Raw genomic sequence first — 19,623 nt, forward strand, 5'->3', positions numbered from 1 at the left:
TTTGTATTGTAAATAAAAATTAAAATGAACTTTTTTTTAGGAGAAGTAAGCTCTTCTTTGGCCCCTAGGTCAATGAATATATTAGAGTGTGACCTCTTATACTTGACAAATCCAGCTATTGTGATGGTCTGTTTTGGTAAAGGATAAAACAAAGTATATGTGTTTAAAAATAGCCAGCATAGGAAAGAATGCAAATGAAGATTATCAGAAAAAGGGATTAATTATCCCTTGCATGCAAAAGAAGACTACACAACAATTTTTTTTTAAATGACAGATACTGGTTACCCACAACAATATAGATAAATTCCAGAAACATTGGAGTGAGAGAAGCCAGAAACAAAAGATACGGTTCCATTTATATGCAATTTGAAAGCTGGGAAAACTAATCTCTTGTGATAGAAATCAGGATAGTAGTTACCTTAAGAGGATAGTAACTGGGAACGGGTGGGAGAGAATCTTCTGGAGTGATGAAAATGTGGTTGTTTTGACCTGATTACATAAATATTTAAATGTATAAAAGTGTATCATGTACATTTAAGATTAGTGCACCTTAGGGGTGGCTGGCTGCCTCAGTCGAGCATGTGACACTTGATCTTGCAAGTTGTGAGTTTGAGCCCCCACGTTAGTTGCAGAGATTACTTAAAAATAAAATCTTAAAAAAAAAGGTTAGTGCATTTCACCACATTATTCTAAATGTGTCATACATAATTTTAAAGAATACTAGAATGTCCGAAGAAATAGATGAGATATGTGTATCTCAAATGACCCTACATAATTATATTTTTCGGTGGGTATTTACTGTAGATTGGGCCACAGTCTAATAATTTCTGGTAAATTATTTTAGTCCACTGAAATGTGAACAGAGAATATGGTTTATTTGGTTTACTGATGTGTCTCCAGCCCCTAGAACATTCTGGCCTTATATACATAGTTTTTATGAATATCTGTGGTTTTAATGTCTTGAATCCATGGTTCCTTGTTTTTTTACTCTTAAAACAAGTGATATTGGGATGCCTGGGTGCTCAGTCAGTTAAACAAGTGCCTTAAGCTCATGTCATGATCTCAGGACCCTGGTATCAAGCCCTGCATTGGAGCCCCACATTGGCTTCCTGCTCAGCAGGGAGTCTACTTCTCCCTCAGCCCTTCCCCCTTATGCTCTCTCTCTCTCTCTCAAATAATTAAAATTAAAAAAAAAAAAAAAAGTAGTTGACGTCCACCTCCTCTTCAAGGATAATCCTTTTCCTCAGAACTTCAACTTGCATACTTTCTTTGTATCTTTCAAATTTATCCTGCTTTTCATCCTCAGGTCAAAGTTTTCATATACTGAGATATACCTTTCTTTGACTGTGTATCCGTATATAGCAGCTTCTCTATATATCCAGTTTTTTCTTCAAACACGTTAATTTTCAAAGTGAACACACTGTCAGTGTGTAACTTGCAAAAGCAATAGATCGAGAATTAGAACATTACCCTAATAACCATGAGATTTCTTCTGCACTTTTCTAAAGTCATTACCCCTACCCCAGGGGTAACCACTATTCAATTTCTGTCACTATAGATTATATCTGTCCGAGTTTGAACCTCATTAATATATATACTCTGTGTCTGGCTTCTTTTGCACAATACTGTGTGTCAGATTCATGTTAATTATTGCATGTAGTTATAGTTTGATTAATTTCATTGCCTTATATTATTCACTTATGTGAATAAACCATAATTTTACTTATCCATTCTATTATTGATCACCATTTAGGTAGTTTTTATTTGAGGACAATTACAAATATTACTGCTATGAATTTTCTTATAGCTGTCTTTTATTGCACGTATGTACACTTTCTTTTGTATATAAACCAAAAGTGGAATTTCTGAGTTATAGGTCGTATACATAGGTTACCTTTTATTGATACTGCCAAACGATTTCTGAAGTGACTGTCCAAAATTTCACTTTAAAAGAAAGGAAAAGTCTGTGTGTTAATATCAGGTATGGTAAAAGTCGAAACAGGAAGCTCTAAACAAACAAAAAGAACAGAGCTTTAAAATGAGTGCAATAGATAATACAGATCAATGGTTTAGGACTGCTTTCTTATCAGATAACCAACAGCAAATTTACTGTAAGTAACACTGAAAATAAGAAGATATGTATTGGTAGGGAAACTTTCATTAATGTCTTAACTCATGCTAGATGAACTAGATATAAAAAATGTGTCTACCAATAATAATTTGATAGAGCTAATAGATTAAGGTAGCTTATAGCCTCAAAACAGTTACTATTCCTTATTTGGATATTAAATAACTTAAAAACTGACCATTTATTAGGCATGAATAAAATTCAGTAAATTTCAAAAGTAGAAACTGTACATTTCAGTAGTTCCACAATGCAATTAAATATGAAGTTAATAACAAGAGATTCAAAAAGAAAAATATTCACATGGAAATTTTTTAACTAGCATAAACAACCCAGACCAACAGGGACTTAAAAATTTATGTTGCAGAACATCTTTTTTTTTTTTTTTTAAGATTTTATTTATTTATTTGACAGACAGAGATCACAAGTAGGCAGAGAGGCAGGCAGAGAGAGAGGAGGAAGCAGGCTCCCCGCTGAGCAGAGAGCCCGACGTGGGACTCGATCCCAGGACCCTGAGATCATGACCTGAGCCGAAGGCAGCGGCGTAACCCACTGAGCCACCCAGGCGCCCCTGCAGAACATCTTTTTTAAAAAATTTTATTTATTTATTTGACAGAGATCACAAGCAGGCAGAGAGGTAGGCAGAGAGAGGGGAAGAAGCTGGCTCCCTGCTGAGCAGAGAGCCTGCCGAGGGGCTTGATCCCAGAACCCTGGGATCATGACCTGAGCCAAAGGCAGAGGCTTTAACCCACTGAGCCACCCGGGCGCCCCCATGCCCAGATGTTGCGGAACATCTTAAAAATAAAACAATGCGCAGGGGCACCTGGATGGCTCAGTGGGTTAAGTCTCTGCCTTCGGCATAGATCTTGATCTGAGGGTCCTGGAATTGAGCCCCGCATCCTGCTCTCTGCTCAGCGGGTAGACTGCTTCCCCCTCTCTCTCTCTGCCTGCCTCTCTGCCTGCTTGTGATCTCTCTGTCAAATGAATAAATTTTTTTTAAATCTTAAAAAAAATAAAACAATGCACAGAAGAAAAGCTACAGCCTGAAAAAGTGTTAATAAATGTATCAGAATGAAATGAATGAACAAAATATACCATTCTAGTCATTAGAAACAAAATGAGAAAATTTAAAAAGGAATTGGTAAGAATAAAGTTTAAGTCAGTGAGTTAGAAAAACACAAAATAATAGAACTAATAAAGAGCTGCTTTTTTCTTTTCTTTATTATTTTAAAATCTAAGAAGAGGGAGGGAGAAGTGGAATAAGCAGCCACATACGCAGCTCCCCAGATTAGCAGATTTTAATCTTTTGTCATTTTTGCCTCAGGATTTTTTTTTCAACAAAGTAGTCAGAATATTACAGATACTTTGTCTCACAGGCAGTCACTTTTATGAATGCTATCTATATCCATAGAGCTCATAGTTTTATATTTTTACCACATGATTTTGTATATATAAACACTACTTGAAGTTGTTCTATGTTTTGGGTTTTTAAATAACTGGGAACCCGATGGACTTAGAGTTCTGCAACTCATCTTTTTTTTCATTCCACATTGTGTTTTCAGACCTATTCATGTTAGTATATGTATTTGACTTTACGTCCTTTTCCATTGTTTTGATTTCCTGTGTCAATCCCGCTATATCTTAATTACCATATATAGTTATAAAAATATTTATTTGATAATGCAAGTTAATCTTGCATCTTTTTCTTCTTCAGCATTGCCTTAGCTACTTGTAGCTACTTATATTTCCTTATCGATTTTAGAATTAGTCTGTTTCCACAATTAAAACTGCTGACATTTTGACATCGAATTACATTAAAAAATATATTATCTGCAAGTGAACAGTTTTCTTCATTTTAAATTTTCATGCCCCCTTTTTTTCTTGCCTAATTTTGATTGCTAAATGTAGTATAATGTTGAACAGATGTGGTGGTGGGTGATCTTTGTCCTATTCTGTTTTAGGAGTATATATTCAGTAATTATGAGTAAGTATGATAATTTGGTATAGGTATTTTTGTAAATACTCTTCTGGTTCAAAGAAATTTCCTTGTATTCTTAGTCTGCTAAGAATGTCAGTCATAAATTGGTGTTAAGTTTTGTCAAATACTTTTCATGTATATATGATCTTGATCAAAGTTTTCTCCATTTTTCTGTTAATTTGGTTAATCACGAAACCAACCTTGGTGGGTGTATACTCACTTGGGTTTTTCCTGGAGAGTTAATATAGTAGTTTATAATAAGGTATGTTTGACAGACATCAGAACTTCCTTGAAAGCAGATTTTGGTAGGTTGACTTCTGGCATTAGAAGGTAGGGTGGAACCAAGATATAAGTGCCTTTGCAAACCTGTTTTATTTAGCAGTTCCTGTAGTGCCTACCACAAGTGCTCAATGAATGCTCTTTGGACAGAGATGTCCAAAACTATGAAGACGAATTTTTCCTAATGCCAGTGCGATTCTAGCATTGCCAATTTTGTGACTATAAATTCTTTAGAGAATTTGAACATTGTCAGACTCTCATTTACCTCCTCACAGCATCCATATTTTTTGTCTATTAACTTTATTCAGTGATTTCATATATATAAAGGTCACAGAATTACTGTACTACACTGAGATGTGCATTAAAAATACACTTTATTAAAAATATGTTGACATCCTTTATGAATTCTGTTTAACAGAATGAAAAAAGCTAGTTTTGTTTTTTTAACATTTTTAAATTATTACTATTTTTTAAAAGATTTTATTTATTATTTATTTGACAGACAGAGATCACAAGTAGGCAGAGAGGCAGGCAGAGAGAGAGGGGGAAGCGGCCCCCTGCTGAGCAGAGAGCCCAATGTGGGGCTCGATCCCAGGACCCTGGGACCATGACCCGAGCTGAAAGCAGAGGTTTTAACCCACTGAGCCACCCAGGTGCCCCTAAATTATTTTTTTAATAACATATAATGTATTATTTGCCCCAGGGGTACAGGTCTGTGAATAGCCAGGCTTACACACTTCCCAGCACTCACCATAGCACATACCCTCCCCTGTCCATAGCCCAACCACCCTCTTCCCACCCCCCTGCCCCTGGCAACCCTGTTTGTTTTTTCAGATTAAGAGTCTTTTATAGTTTGTCTCCCTCCCAATACCATCTTGTTTCATTTTTTCCTTCCCTACCCCCCAAACCCCCCACTATGCCTCTCAAATTCCTCATATCAGGGAGATCATATGATAATTGTCTTTCTCTGATTGACTTATTTTGCTGAGCATAATACCCTAATACCCTCTAGTTCCATTCACGTTGTTGCAAATGGCAAGATTTCATTTCTTTTGATGGCTGCATAGTATTCCATTGTGTATATATATATATATATATATATATATATATATATGTGTGTGTGTGTGTGTGTGTGTGTGTGTGTGTGTACACGTACATATATACATACATATGTGTGTGTGTGTGTGTGTATACTTTATCCATTCATCAGCTGATGGACATCTAGGTTCTTTTTAAACTTTGGCTATTGTGGACATTGCTGCTATAAATGTTTGGGTACACGTGCCCCTTTGGATCACTACATTTGTATCTTTAGAATATATACCCAGTAGTGCGATTGCTGGGTTGTAGGGTAGCTCTATTTTCAACTTTTTGAGTAACCTCCATGCTGTTTTCAGAGTGGTTGCACCAGCTTGCATTCCCACCAACAGTTTAGGAGGGTTCCCCTTTTTCTGGATCCCTGCCAGCATGTGTCGCTTCCGGACTTGTTAATTTTAGCCATTCCTACTGGTGTGAGGTGGTATCTCATTGTGGTTTTGATTTGTATTTCCCTGATGCTGAGTGATGTGGAGCACTTTTTCATGTGTCTGTTGGCCATCTGGATGTCTTCTTTGCAGAAATGTCTGTTCATGTCCTCTGCCCATTTCTTTTTTTTTTTTTTTTTTTAATTTTAATTTTTGTTTACCTCAGACTGCCATTTATTTTTTTTTAACTTTTTATTTTTTATAAACATATATTTTTATCCCCAGGGGTACAGGTCTGTGAATCACCAGGTTTACACACTTCACAGCACTCACCAAAGCACATACCCTCCCCAATGTCCATAATCCCACCCCCTTCTCCCAAACCCCCTCCCCCCAGCAACCCTCAGTTTGTTTTGTGAGATTAAGAGTCACTTATGGTTTGTCTCCCTCCCAATCCCATCTTGTTTCATTTATTCTTCTCCTACCCACTTAAGCCTCCATGTTGCATCACCACTTCCTCATATCAGGGAGATCATATGATAGTTGTCTTTCTCTGCTTGACTTATTTCGCTAAGCATGATACGCTCTAGTTCCATCCATGTTGTCGCAAATGGCAAGATTTCATTTCTTTTGATGGCTGCATAGTATTCCATTGTGTATATATACCACATCTTCTTGATCCATTCATCTGTGGATGGACATCTAGGTTCTTTCCATAGTTTGGCTATTGTGGACATTGCTGCTATAAACATTCGGGTGCATGTGCCCCTTTGGATCACTACATTTGTATCTTTAGGGTAAATACCCAATAGTGCAATTGCTGGGTCATAGGGCAGTTCTATTTTCAACATTCTGAGGAACCTCCATGCTGTTTTCCAGAGTGGCTGCACCAGCTTGCATTCCCACCAACAGTGTAGGAGGGTTCCCCTTTCTCCACATCCTCGCCAGCATCTGTCATTTCCTGACTTGTTGATTTTAGCCATTCTGACTGGTGTGAGGTGATATCTCATTGTGGTTTTGATTTGTATTTCCCTGATGCCGAGTGATATGGAGCACTTTTTCATGTGTCTGTTGGCCATCTGGATGTCTTCTTTGCAGAAATGTCTGTTCATGTCCTCTGCCCATTTCTTGATTGGATTATTTGTTCTTTGGGTGTTGAGTTTGCTAAGTTCTTTATAGATTCTGGACACTAGTCCTTTATCTGATATGTCGTTTGCAAATATCTTCTCCCATTCTGTCAGTTGTCTTTTGATTTTGTTAACTGTTTCCTTTGCTGTGCAAAAGCTTTTGATCTTGATGAAATCCCAATAGTTCATTTTTTCCCTTGCTTCCCTTGCCTTTTGCGTTGTTCCTAGGAAGATGTTGCTGCGGCAGAGGTCGAAGAGGTTGCTGCCTGTGTTCTCCTCAAGGATTTTGATGGATTCCTTTCGCACATTGAGGTCCTTCATCCATTTTGAGTCTATTTTTGTGTGTGGTGTAAGGAAATGGTCCAATTTCATTTTTCTACATGTGGCTGTCCAATTTTCCCAGCACCATTTATTGAAGAGGCTGTCTTTTTTCCATTGGACATTCTTTCCTGCTTTGTCGAAGATGAGTTGACCATAGATTTGAGGGTCTATTTCTGGGCTCTCTATTCTGTTCCATTGATCTGTGTGTCTGTTTTTGTGCCAGTACCATGCTGTCTTGATGATGACAGCTTTGTAATAGAGCTTGAAGTCCGGAATTGTGATGCCACCAACGTTGGCTTTCTTTTTCAATATCCCTTTGGCTATTCGAGGTCTTTTCTGGTTCCATATAAATTTTAGCATTATTTGTTCCATTTCTTTGAAAAAGATGGATGGTACTTTGATAGGAATTGCATTAAATGTGTAGATTGCTTTAGGTAGCATAGACATTTTCACAATATTTATTCTTCCAATCCAGGAGCATGGAACATTTTTCCATTTCTTTGTGTCTTCCTCAATTTCTTTCATGAGTACTTTATAGTTTTCTGAGTATAGATTCTGTGTCTCTTTGGTTAGGTTTATTCCTAGGTATCTTATGGTTTTGGATGCAATTGTAAATGGGATTGACTCCTTAATATCTCTTTCTTCTGTCTTGCTGTTGGTGTAGAGAAATGCAACTGATTTCTGTGCATTGATTTTATATCCTGACACTTTACTGAATTCCTGTATAAGTTCTAGCAGTTTTGGAGTGGAGTCTTTTGGGTTTTCCACATATAGTATCATATCATCTGCGAAGAGTGATAATTTGACTTCTTCTTTGCCGATTTGGATGCCTTTAATTTCCTTTTGTTGTCTGATTGCTGAGGCTAGGACCTCTAGTACTATGTTGAATAGCAGTGGTGATAATGGACATCCCTGCCGTGTTCCTGACCTTAGTGGAAAAGCTTTCAGTTTTTCTCCATTGAGAATGATATTTGCGGTGGGTTTTTCATAGATGGCTTTGATGATATTGAGGTATGTGCCCTCTATCCCTACACTTTGAAGAGTTTTGATCAGGAAGGGATGCTGTACTTTGTCAAATGCTTTTTCAGCATCTATTGAAAGTATCATATGGTTCTTGTTCTTTCTTTTATTGATGTGTTGTATCACATTGACTGATTTGCGGATGTTGAACCAACCTTGCAGCCCTGGAATAAATCCCACTTGGTCGTGGTGAATAATCTTTTTAATGTACTGTTGAATCCTATTGGCTAGTATTTTGTTGAGTATTTTCGCATCTGTGTTCATCAAGGATATCGGTCTATAGCTCTCTTTTTTGGTGGGATCCTTGTCTGGTTTTGGGATCAAGGTGATGCTGGCCTCATAAAATGAGTTTGGAAGTTTTCCTTCCATTTCTATTTTTTGGAACAGTTTCAGGAGAATAGGAATTAGTCCTTCTTTAAATGTTTGGTAGAATTCCCCCGGGAAGCCGTCTGGCCCTGGGCTTTTGTTTGTTTGGAGATTTTTAATGACTGTTTCAATCTCCTTACTGGTTATGGGTCTGTTCAGGCTTTCTATTTCTTCCTGGTTCAGTTGTGGTAGTTTATATGTTTCTAGGAATGCATCCATTTCTTCCAGATTGTCAAATTTATTGCCGTAGAGTTGCTCATAGTATGTTCTTATAATAGTTTGTATTTCTTTGGTGTTAGTTGTGATCTCTCCTCTTTCATTCATGATTTTATTTATTTGGGTCCTTTCTCTTTTCTTTTTGATAAGTCGGGCCAGGGGTTTATCAATTTTATTAATTCTTTCAAAGAACCAGCTCCTAGTTTCGTTGATTTGTTCTATTGTTTTTTTGGTTTCTATTTCATTGATTTCTGCTCTGATCTTTATGATTTCTCTTCTCCTGCTGGGCTTAGGGTTTCTTTCTTGTTCTTTCTCCAGCTCCTTTACGTGTAGGGTTAGGTTGTGTACCTGAGACCTTTCTTGTTTCTTGACAAAGGCTTGTACCGCTATATATTTTCCTCTCAGGACTGCCTTTATTGTGTCCCACAGATTTTGAACCGTTGTATTTTCATTATCATTTGTTTCCATGATTTTTTTCAATTCTTCTTTAATTTCCCGGTTGACCCATTCATTCTTTAGAAGGATACTGTTTAGTCTCCATGCATTTGGGTTCTTTCCAAACTTCCTTTTGTGGTTGAGTTCTAGCTTTAGAGCATTGTGGTCTGAAAATATGCAGGGAATGATCCCAATCTTTTGATACCGGTTGAGTCCTGATGTAGGACCGAGGATGTGATCTATTCTGGAGAATGTTCCACGTGCACTAGAGAAGAATGTGTATTCTGTTGCTTTGGGATGAAATGTTCTGAATATATCTGTGATGTCCATCTGGTCCAGTGTGTCGTTTAAGGCCTTTATTTCCTTGCTGATCTTTTGCTTGGATGACCTGTCCATTATTGTATTGTTGTTGATGTGTTTCTTTGATTTTGTTATTAATTGGTTTATATAGTTGGCTGCTCCCACGTTGGGGGCATAGATATTTAAAATTGTTAAATCTTCTTGTTGGACAGACCCTTTGAGTATGATATAGTGTCCTTCCTCATCTCTTATTATAGTCTTTGGCTTAAAATCTAATTGATCTGATATCAGGATTGCCACTCCTGCTTTCTTCTGATGTCCATTAGCATGGTAAATTCTTTTCCACCCCCTCACTTTAAATCTGGAGGTGTCTTCGGGCTTAAAATGAGTTTCTTGGAGGCAACATATAGATGGGTTTTGTTTTTTTATCCATTCTGATACCCTGTGTCTTTTGACAGGGGCATTTAGCCCATTAACATTCAGGGTAACTATTGAGAGATATGAATTTAGTGCCATTGTATTGCCTGTAAGGTGACTGTTATTGTATATGGTCTCTGTTCCTTTCTTATCTACCACTTGTAGGCTCTCTCTTTGCTTAGAGGACCCCTTTCAATATTTCCTGTAGAGCTGGTTTGGTATTTGCAAATTCTTTCAGTTGTTGTTTGTCCTGGAAGCTTTTAATCTCTCCTTCTATTTTCAATGATAGCCTAGCTGGATATAGTATTCTGGGCTGCATGTTTTTCTCGTTTAGTGCTCTAAAAATATTATGCCAGCTCTTTCTGGCCTGCCAGGTCTCTGTGGATAAGTCAGCTGCCAATCTAATATTTTTACCATTGTATGTTACAGACTTCTTTTCCCGGGCTGCTTTCAGGATTTTCTCTTTGTCACTGAGACTTGTAAATTTTACTATTAGGTGACGGGGTGTGGGCCTACTCTTATTGATTTTGAGGGGCGTTCTCTGAACCTCCTGAATTTTGATGCTCGTTCCCTTTGCCATATTGGGGAAATTCTCCCCAATAATTCTCTCCAGTATACCTTCTGCTCCCCTCTCTCTTTCTTCTTCTTCTGGAATCCCAATTATTCTAATGTTGTTTCGTCTTATGGTGTCACTTAATTCTCGAATTCTCCCCTCGTGGTCCAGTAGCTGTTTGTCCCTCTTTTGCTCAGCTTCTTTATTCTCTGTCATTTGGTCTTCTATATCACTAATTCTTTCTTCTGCCTCATTTATCCTAGCAGTTAGAGCCTCCATTTTTGATTGCACCTCATTAATAGCTTTTTTTATTTCAACTTGGTTAGATTTTAGTTCTTTTATTTCTCCAGAAAGGGCTTTTATATCTCTCGAGAGGGTTTCTCTAATATCTTCCATGCCTTTTTCGAGCCCGGCTAGAACCTTGAGAATTGTCATTCTGAACTCTAGATCTGACATATTACCGATGTCTGTATTGATTAGGTCCCTAGCCTTCGGTACTGCCTCTTGTTCTTTTTTTTGCGTTGAATTTTTACGTCTTGTCATTTTGGCCAGATAAGAGTAAATGAAGGGGCAAGTAAAATACTAAAAGGGTGGCAACAACCCCAGAAAAATATGCTTTAACTAAATTAGAAGAGATCCAAAATCGTGATTGGGGAGAAAGGGGATAAAAAGAGGTTCAAAAAGAAAGAAAGAAAAAAAAAAGAAAAGAAAAAAAAATTTTTTTAAAAAGAAAACACCTGAGAAAAATGTAAAAAAGAAAAAATATATATATTAGATAAACTAGTAAAAAATCGTTAAAAAAGAAAAAGGTAACAGTTAAAAAAAAAATTTTTTTACCCGAAGGCGAGAAGAAAAAGAAAAAAAAAATGGAAAAGAAAAAATTAAATTAACTGCAAGACTAAAAAAAAAATCACAGGAAAAAAGCCATGAGTTCCGTGCTTGGCTTTCTCCTCCTCTGGAATTCTGCTGCTCTTCTTGGTATTGAAACCGCACTCCTTGGTAGGTGAACTTGGTCTCGGCTGGATTTCTTGTTGATCTTCTGGGGGAGGGGCCTGTTGTAGTGATTCTCAAGTGTCTTTGCCCCAGGCGGAATTACACCTCCCTTACCCGGGGCCGGGGTGAGTAATCCGCTCGGGTTTGCTTTCAGGAGCTTTTGTTCCCTGAGCGCTTTCCGTAGAGTTCTGGAGGACGGGAACACAAATGGCGGCCTCCTGGTCTCCGGCCCGGAGGAGCCGAGAGCCCAGGGCCCCACTCCTCAGTGCGCCCTCAGAGAACAGCGCCCAGTTATTCCCGTCTGCCTGACCTCCGGCCGCGCTCCGAGCTCACCGAGCCTGCGATCGGTTCAAGGTAACACCGAGCTGTGAGCTTACTGTCGGCTCTGTTTCTGTAGCCGGCTTTCCCGTTCCAATACCCGCAAGCTCTGCGACACTCAGACACCCCCGATCCTTCTGTGACCCTGCGGGACCTGAGGCCACGCTGCCCCCGCGTGGGCTTCGCCCCGGTTTAGCCTCTGGAGCGATGTCCCTCAGCGGAACAGACTTTTAAAAGTCCTGATTTTGTGCGTGGTTGCTCCGCTGCTTGCCGGGAGCCGGCCCCTCCCCCCGGGGTCTATCTTCCCGTCGCTTTGGATTCACTTCTCCGCCGGTCCTACCTTTCAGAAAGCGGTTGTTTTTCTGTTTCCAGAATTGCTGTTCTTCTTCTCTTCGGTCTGCCGATGGATTTTCAGGTGTTTGCAATCTTTAGATAAGCTATCTAGCTGATCTCCGGCTAGCTGAAGCAGTCTCAGCTTGCTACTTCTCCGCCATCTTGACTCCTCCCCCCTCTGCCCATTTCTTGATTGGATTATTTGTTCTTTGGCTGTTGAGTTTGGTAAGTTCTTTATAGATTTTGGATACTAGCCCTTTATCTGATACGTCATTTGTAAATATCTTCTCCATTCTTTCCATTGTCTTTGATTTTGTTGACTGTTTCCTTTGCTGTGCAAAAGCTTTTGATCTTGATGAAGTCCCAGTAGTTCATTTTTGCCCTTGCTTCCCTTGCCTTTGGTGGTGTTGCTAGGAAGAAGTTGCTGTGGCTGAGGTCAAAGAGTTTGCTGCCTATGTTCTCAAGGATTTTAATGGATTCCTTTCTCACATTGAGGTCCTTCATCCATTTTGAGTCTATTTTTGTGTGTGGTTTAAGGAAATGGTCCAGTTTCATTCTTCTGCATGTGGCTGTCTGATTTTCCCAACACCATTTGTTAAAGAGACTGTCTTTTTTCCACTGGACATTCTTTCCTGCTTTGTCAAAGATTAATTGACCATAGAGTTGAGGGTCTATTTCTGGGCTCTCTATTCTGTTTCATTTGTCTGTATGTCTGTTTTTGTGCCAGTACCATACTGTCTTGATGATGACAGCTTTGTAATAGAGCTTGAAGTCTGGAATTGTGATGGCACCACCTTTGGCTTTCTTTTTCAACATTTCTCTGGCTATTCAAGGTCTTTTCTGGTTCCATATAAACTTTAGGATGATTTGTTCCATTTCTTTGAAAAAAAATTGATGGTACTTTGATAGGGATTGACTTAAATGTGTAGATTGCTTTAGGTAGTGTAAACAGTTTCACAATATTTGTTCTTCCAATCCATGAGCATGGGACAGAAAACTAGTTTTAATGCAATCTGTTCAAAACTTAGTACATCAGGAAATTGTTTCTTTGAGTAATTATTCAGTCATTCAGTCAGTCTGTACCCTGTCCTCTTTTAAGGTGGTGACTGAGGTATGGAAGAAGATCTTTCTGACTTGGGGAGGAAGATGTTCCCTGGTCCCTTCATGAATCTGTGCTAGCTGGTATCTACTGAATCTGATTTATCTGGCTCCTTTTTCTCGGCATTCTATAGCTGATAAATTTGTGTTATGTTTCATCTCAGTCATGGTGCAAGAGCCTCTTCTTTTCAACTGTCCTCCTTTGGATCTTGCTTCCTCCATAGATTTCTTGAGTCTGTCATGTCCTTCAAAGAGTTGCTGGATTCCATATATCCCACAGTCTGGGGTACTCTTGTCTTCTGCAAGAGCCCTGTCATACCCTACTCAGGATGTATGCTACAATGGGAACCAGAGGCTACTTAAAGTCCTCCTAACTTGACCATGACACTTTGCCCTCCTAACTACTGTCTATCTCACTCCTCCTGAATGTGCTGGAGTTGGGGGGTTTTGAGCACACATATAACTGCCTACCTCCCTATGCCCCAGTCTTTCTTTTCTATCCCAGGTCTCCAAGGGGAGGGAGAAGGTTTTCCTCTTCCAATTTAACCTCCATCTTGAGTCTGTGAGTGCCAATATGAAGCCTGGCATAGTATAAAAGAAGGCCATGGAAGGTCCCAGGATATTGATGACAAAGTGCATCTATTCAGAAGTAAGAAAATTAGCCACTAGAGGAAGACTATTTTGTGCTTTTCTTTCCATATTATCTGTTTTTCATCTGGAAATAGTAGGTTCATTTCTCCAGAAACATAGAGCAGAGTTCCTAGGAAAATTAATTGACAAACCTGTGTACTCTGCATTTGGCTTGGGTTAGTCCTTTACTTGAGCTACTTTTTTTTCATGAAGATTTTAGTTAATGTTTAGTGTCACTTCCTTTGAGTCTAAGGAACTTTCTTTATTATTTTTGGTGAGGCCAGCTGCTAGCAGTGAATTCTCTGTTTAACCGGAAATATTTTTCATAATCCTTTTCTTAAGGTGAAATTCACAGAATATAAAGTAAATTATTTTATTTTTTTAAAAGATTTTATTTATTTGTTTGGCAGACAGAGATCACAAGTAGGCAGAGAGGCAGGCAGGGGGAGGGGGGAGCAGGCAGAGAGCCTGATGTGGGGCTTGATCCCAGGACCCTGGGACTATGACCCGAGCTGAAGGCAGAGGCTTAGCCCACTGCACCACCCAGGCACCCCTAGAATAAATTATTTGAAATAGAACATTCAGCAGCATCCACTCTGCCATTCACAGTGTTGTGCATCTACCACCTCTACCTAGCTCCAAAGTATTTTCATCACTCTAAAATAAATCCTATGCATTAAGCATTTACTCCTCCATCCTATTCTTCCCCTAGCCCTTGGCAACAACCAGTCTGCATTTTGTCTCTATGAATTTGCCTATTCTGTATAATTCATATTGGTAGAATAATAAAATATGTTACCTTTTCTGTCTTGCTTATTTAGTATAATCATTTTATTTTTGAAAGATCACCTTGCTAGATATATCATTATTATTTGAGGGGTACCTGGGTGGTGTAGTTTATTAAGCATCTGACTCTTGGTTTTTGCTCTGGTCATGATCTCAGGGTCATGAGATCAAGCCCTGCATCAGGATCAGGCTCTGCACTGAGCAACAGAGTCTGCTGGGGACTCTCCCTCTGCCTGCCTCCCCCCACAAACCCCCATGTGCATGTTCTCTCTCTCTTTGTTAAACAAGTAAATCTTAAAAAAAAAAAAAGATTATTAGTAGATACTTTTTTTTTTTTAAGTATTTTGAATATATTGTCTCAATGCCATTTGGCTTTCATTGTTTCAGATGAGAAGTCAGCTGAACAGTTCTATTGTGGTCTATAGATAATGGATTGAAACTTGTGCTGCTTTTAAGTTTTTCTCTTTACTTTTAGCATTTTTAAAGTTTTATTTTATTTTTTAAAATTTAATTTAATTTTTTTTAAAGATTTTATTTATTTGACAGAGAGAGAGATCACAAGTAGGCAGAGAGACAGGCAGAGAAAAGGGGGGAAGCAGGCTCCCTGCTGAGCAGAGAGCCTGACATGGGGCTCAATCCCAGGACCCTGAGATCATACCCAAGTGGAAGGTAGAGGCTTAACCCACTGAGGTACCCAGGCGCCCCTTTAAGTTTATTTTTTCAGTGTTCCAAGAATCATTGTTTATGCACCATACCCAGTGCTCCATCCAATACGTGTCCTCCTTAATACCCACCACCAGGCCCACCTAACCCCCCCAACCTCCTCCCCTCCAAAACCCTCAGTTTATTTCTCAGAGTCCACAGTCTCTCATGGCTTGTCTCCCCCTCTGATTTCCCCCAGTTCACTTTTCCTTTCCTTACTCCTAATCTCCTCCATGTTATTCCTTGTGCTCCACAAGTAAGTGAAACCATATGATAATTGACTCTCTCTGCTTGATTTATTTCACTCAGCATGATCTCCTCCAGTCCTGTCCATGTTGATACAAAAGTTGGGTATTCATCCTTTCTGATGGAGGCATAATACTCTATTATATATATGGACCATATCTTCTTTATCCATTCGTCTGTTGAAGGGCATCTTGGTTCTTTCCCCAGTTTGGCGATTGTGGCCATTGCTGCTATGAACATTGGGGTACATATGGCCCTTCTTTTCACTGCATCTTTATCTTTGAGGTAAATACCCAGTAGTGCAGTTGCAGGGTCATAGGGTGGCTCTATTTTTAATTTCTTAAGGAATATCCACACTGTTTTCCAAAGTGGCTACACCAACTTGCATTCCCACCAGTAGTATAAGAGGATTCTTTCTTCATATCCTCTCCTCTTGTTTACTGTCTTGTTGATTTTAGCCGTTCTAACTGGTGTAAGGTGGTATCTCAGTGTGGTTTTGATTTGAATCTCTCTGATGGCTAATGATGATGAACATTTTTTCATGTGTCAGCCATTTGTAAGTCTTCTTTGGAGAAGTGTCTGTTCATGTCTTCTACCCATTTTTTGACGTGATTATCTGTTTTTTGAGTGTTGAGTTTGAGGAATTCTTTATAGATCTTGGATATCAGCCCTTTGTCTGTAGTGTCATTTGTGAATATCTTTTCCCATTCCATGGGTTGCCTTCTTGCTTTGTTGACTGTTTCCTTTGTTTCCATGAGCAGAGAATGCTTTTCCATCTTTTTATGTCTTCTTCAGTTTCTTTCATGAGTGTTCTGTAGTTCCTTGAGTACAGATCCTTTGCCTCTTTGGTTAGGTTTATTCCCAGGTATCTTATGGTTCTTGGTGCTATAGTAAATGGAATTGATTCTCTAATTTCCCTTCTGTATTTTCACTGTTAGCGTATAAGAAAGCAACTGATTTCTGTGCCTTGATTTTGTGTCTTGTCACATTACTGAATTGCTGTATGAGTTCTAGTAGTTTGGGGGTGGAGTCTTTTGGGTTTTCTGTATAAAGTATCATTAATCTGTGAAGAGAGAGAGTTTGACTTCTTTGCAAATTTGAATATCTTTTATTTCTTTTTGTTTTCTCATTGCTGTTGCTAGGACTTCTAGTACTATGTTGAACAACAGTGGCAAGAGAAGGCATTCTTTTTTTTAAAATTTATTTTAATTTTTTTAATAAACATATAAAGTATTATTAGCCCCAGGGGTACAGGTCTGTGAATTGCCAGGTTTACACACTTCACAGCACTCACCATAACACATGCCCTCCCCAATGTCCATAAACCCACCACCCTCTCCCTCTCCCCCCACCCCCCTCAGTTTGTTTTGTGACATTAAGAGTCTCTATGGTTTGTCTAGAGAGAGGGCATTCTTTTTGTGCTCCTGATCTCAAAGGGAACACTGTCAGCTTTTCCCCATTGAGAATGATATTCACTGTGGGTTTTTCATAGATAGATTTTATGAAGTTGAGGATTGTCCCCTCTATCCATATGCTTTGAAGAGTTTTAATCAGGAACGGATTCTGTATTTTGTCATATGCTTTTTTTGCATCAGAGGACCATGTTGTTCTTTTCTCTTATTGCTTTGTTTTATCACATTGATTGATTTGTGAATGTTGAACCACCCTTGCATCCCCAGGGATAAATCCCACCTGGTCATGGTAGATAATCTTTTTAATGTACTCCTAGAGCTTATTAGCTAGGATCTTGTTGAGAATCTTGGCATCCATATTCATCAGGGATATTGGTCGAAACTCTCCTTTTTGATGGGGTCTTTGCCTGGTTTGGGGATCAGGGTTGTACTGGCTTCATAGAAAGAGTCTGGAAGTTTTCCTTCCGTTTCTATTTTTTGAAACAGCTTGAGGAAACTAGGTATTATTTCTTCCTTGAATGTTTGGTAGAATTCGCCAGGAAATCCATAAGGTCCTGGCTCTTGTTTTTTGGGAGGTTTTTGATCACTGCTTCAATCTTGTTACTAGATACTGGTCTATTCAGGTTGTCAGTTTCTTCCTGTTTCAGTCTTGCAAGTTTATACGTTTCCAGGAATGCATCCACTTCTTCTAGGTTGCTTACCTTATTGGCATATAACTGTTGATAATAATTTCGGATGATTGTTTCTATTTCCTTGGTGTTAGTCCTGATCTCTCCCCTTTCCTTCATAATTTTATTAATTTGGATCCTCTGTCTTTTCTTTTGGATTAGTTTGGCCAGTGGTTTATCGATCTTATTATTGATTCTTTTTAAAGAACCAGTTTCTGGATTTGTTGATGTGTTCTACTGTATCTCGGGTCTCTAACTCATTGATCTCTGCTATAGTCTTGATTATTTCCTTTCTCGTGTGTGGGGCTGGCTTAATTTGTTGGTGATTTTCCAATTCTTTAAGGTGTAAAGAGAGCTGGTATATTTGGGATTTTTCGGTTTTTTTGAGTGAGGCTTGGATGGCTATGTATTTCCCTGTTAGGACCATCTTTGCCATATCCCATAGGTTTTTGGACCAATGTGTCTTCATTCTCACTGGTTTCCATTAATTGTTTAAGTCCTTTTTTGATTTCCTGGTTGATCCAAACATTCTTGAGCAGGTTTGTCTTTAGCTTTCAAGTGTTTGAATTCCTTCCAAACTTTTTCTTGTGGTTGAGTTCCAGTTTCAAAGCATTGTGGTTTCAGAATATTCAGGGAATAATCTCAGTCTTTTGGTATCGGTTGAGCCCTGATTTGTGACCCAGTATGTGGTCTATTCTGTAGAAAGTTCTGTGTGCACTCGAGAAGAATGAGTATTCAGTTTTAGGGTGGAATGTTCTGTATATATTTATGAGATCCATTTGGCCCAGTGTGTCATTCAAAGCTCTTGTTTCTTTATATATTTTCGGCTTGGATGATCTGTTATTGAGAGTGTTGTGTTACTATCCCCTCCAATTAATGTATTCATATCAATATGACTATTTTGATTAATAATTGGCTTATGTAGTTGGCTGCTCCCATATTGGGGGCATAAATATTTACCTTTTAGATCTTCTTGGTGGATAGACACTTTCAGAATGATGTAGTTTTCTTCTGTATCTCTGACTACAGTCTTTAGCTTAAAATCTAATTTTATCTGATATGAGAATCACTATCCCAGCTTTCTTTTGAGGCCTGTTGGCATGAAAGATGCTTCTCCATCACTTCACTTTCAGTCTGGATGTATCTTTAGTTTCCAAGTATGTCTTTTGTAGACAGCATGCAGATGGATCCTGTCATTTCATCTGATCTGCAACCCTGTACTGTTTTGTGGGAGCCTTTAGGCTGTTCACGTTGAGAGTGATTATTGAAAGATAAGCTTTTCTTGACATCATGTTGCCTGTGAAGTCCTTGTTTCTGTAGATTGTTTCTGTAAATTTCTGTTCTGTGTCACTCTTGCGTTCTTTCTTCTTTTATATATCCCACCTTAAGATTTCTTGTAGTGCTGGCTTGGTGGTCACATACTCTTTTCAACCTTGCCGGGCTTGTAAGCTCTTTATCTCTCCATCCATTTTGAATGTCAGTCTTGCTGGATAAAGTATTCTTGGCTACAAGTTCTTCTCATTTAGTGCCCTAAATATGCCTTGCCACCCCTTTCTGGCTTTCCAGGTTTCTGTGGACAGGTCTGACATTATTCTGATAGACCTTTCTCTGTAGGTAAGGAATCTCTTTCCCCGGGATGCCCTTAGAACCTCTTGTCTAAAATTACAATTCATGAATTTGACAATCAAGTGTCTGAAGGTCTTTCTAGATTCATTGATTTTGGCAGGTGTCCTTTCTGCCTTTATCTAGGACACGAATGCTTGTTCAATTCCCCATATTGGGGAGATTTTCTTATAAAATTTGTTCAGCTCTATCTTCTATAGTCTTCTTTCTCCAC

At 38.8% G+C, this 19,623-nt stretch overlaps 1 protein-coding gene across 5 annotated transcripts in view; it reads left to right on the forward strand.

Annotated features, from left to right (window-relative positions):
• Positions 1–19,623, forward strand: part of ZNF569 (zinc finger protein 569) — a 54,919-nt gene that overhangs the window by 10,623 nt on the left and 24,673 nt on the right. The gene's annotated exons all lie outside the window — the stretch shown is intronic.

The sequence above is a fragment of the Mustela nivalis genome (assembly GCF_964662115.1).
Source record: "Mustela nivalis genome assembly, chromosome: 18".
NCBI classification, from domain to species: domain Eukaryota; kingdom Metazoa; phylum Chordata; class Mammalia; order Carnivora; family Mustelidae; genus Mustela; species Mustela nivalis.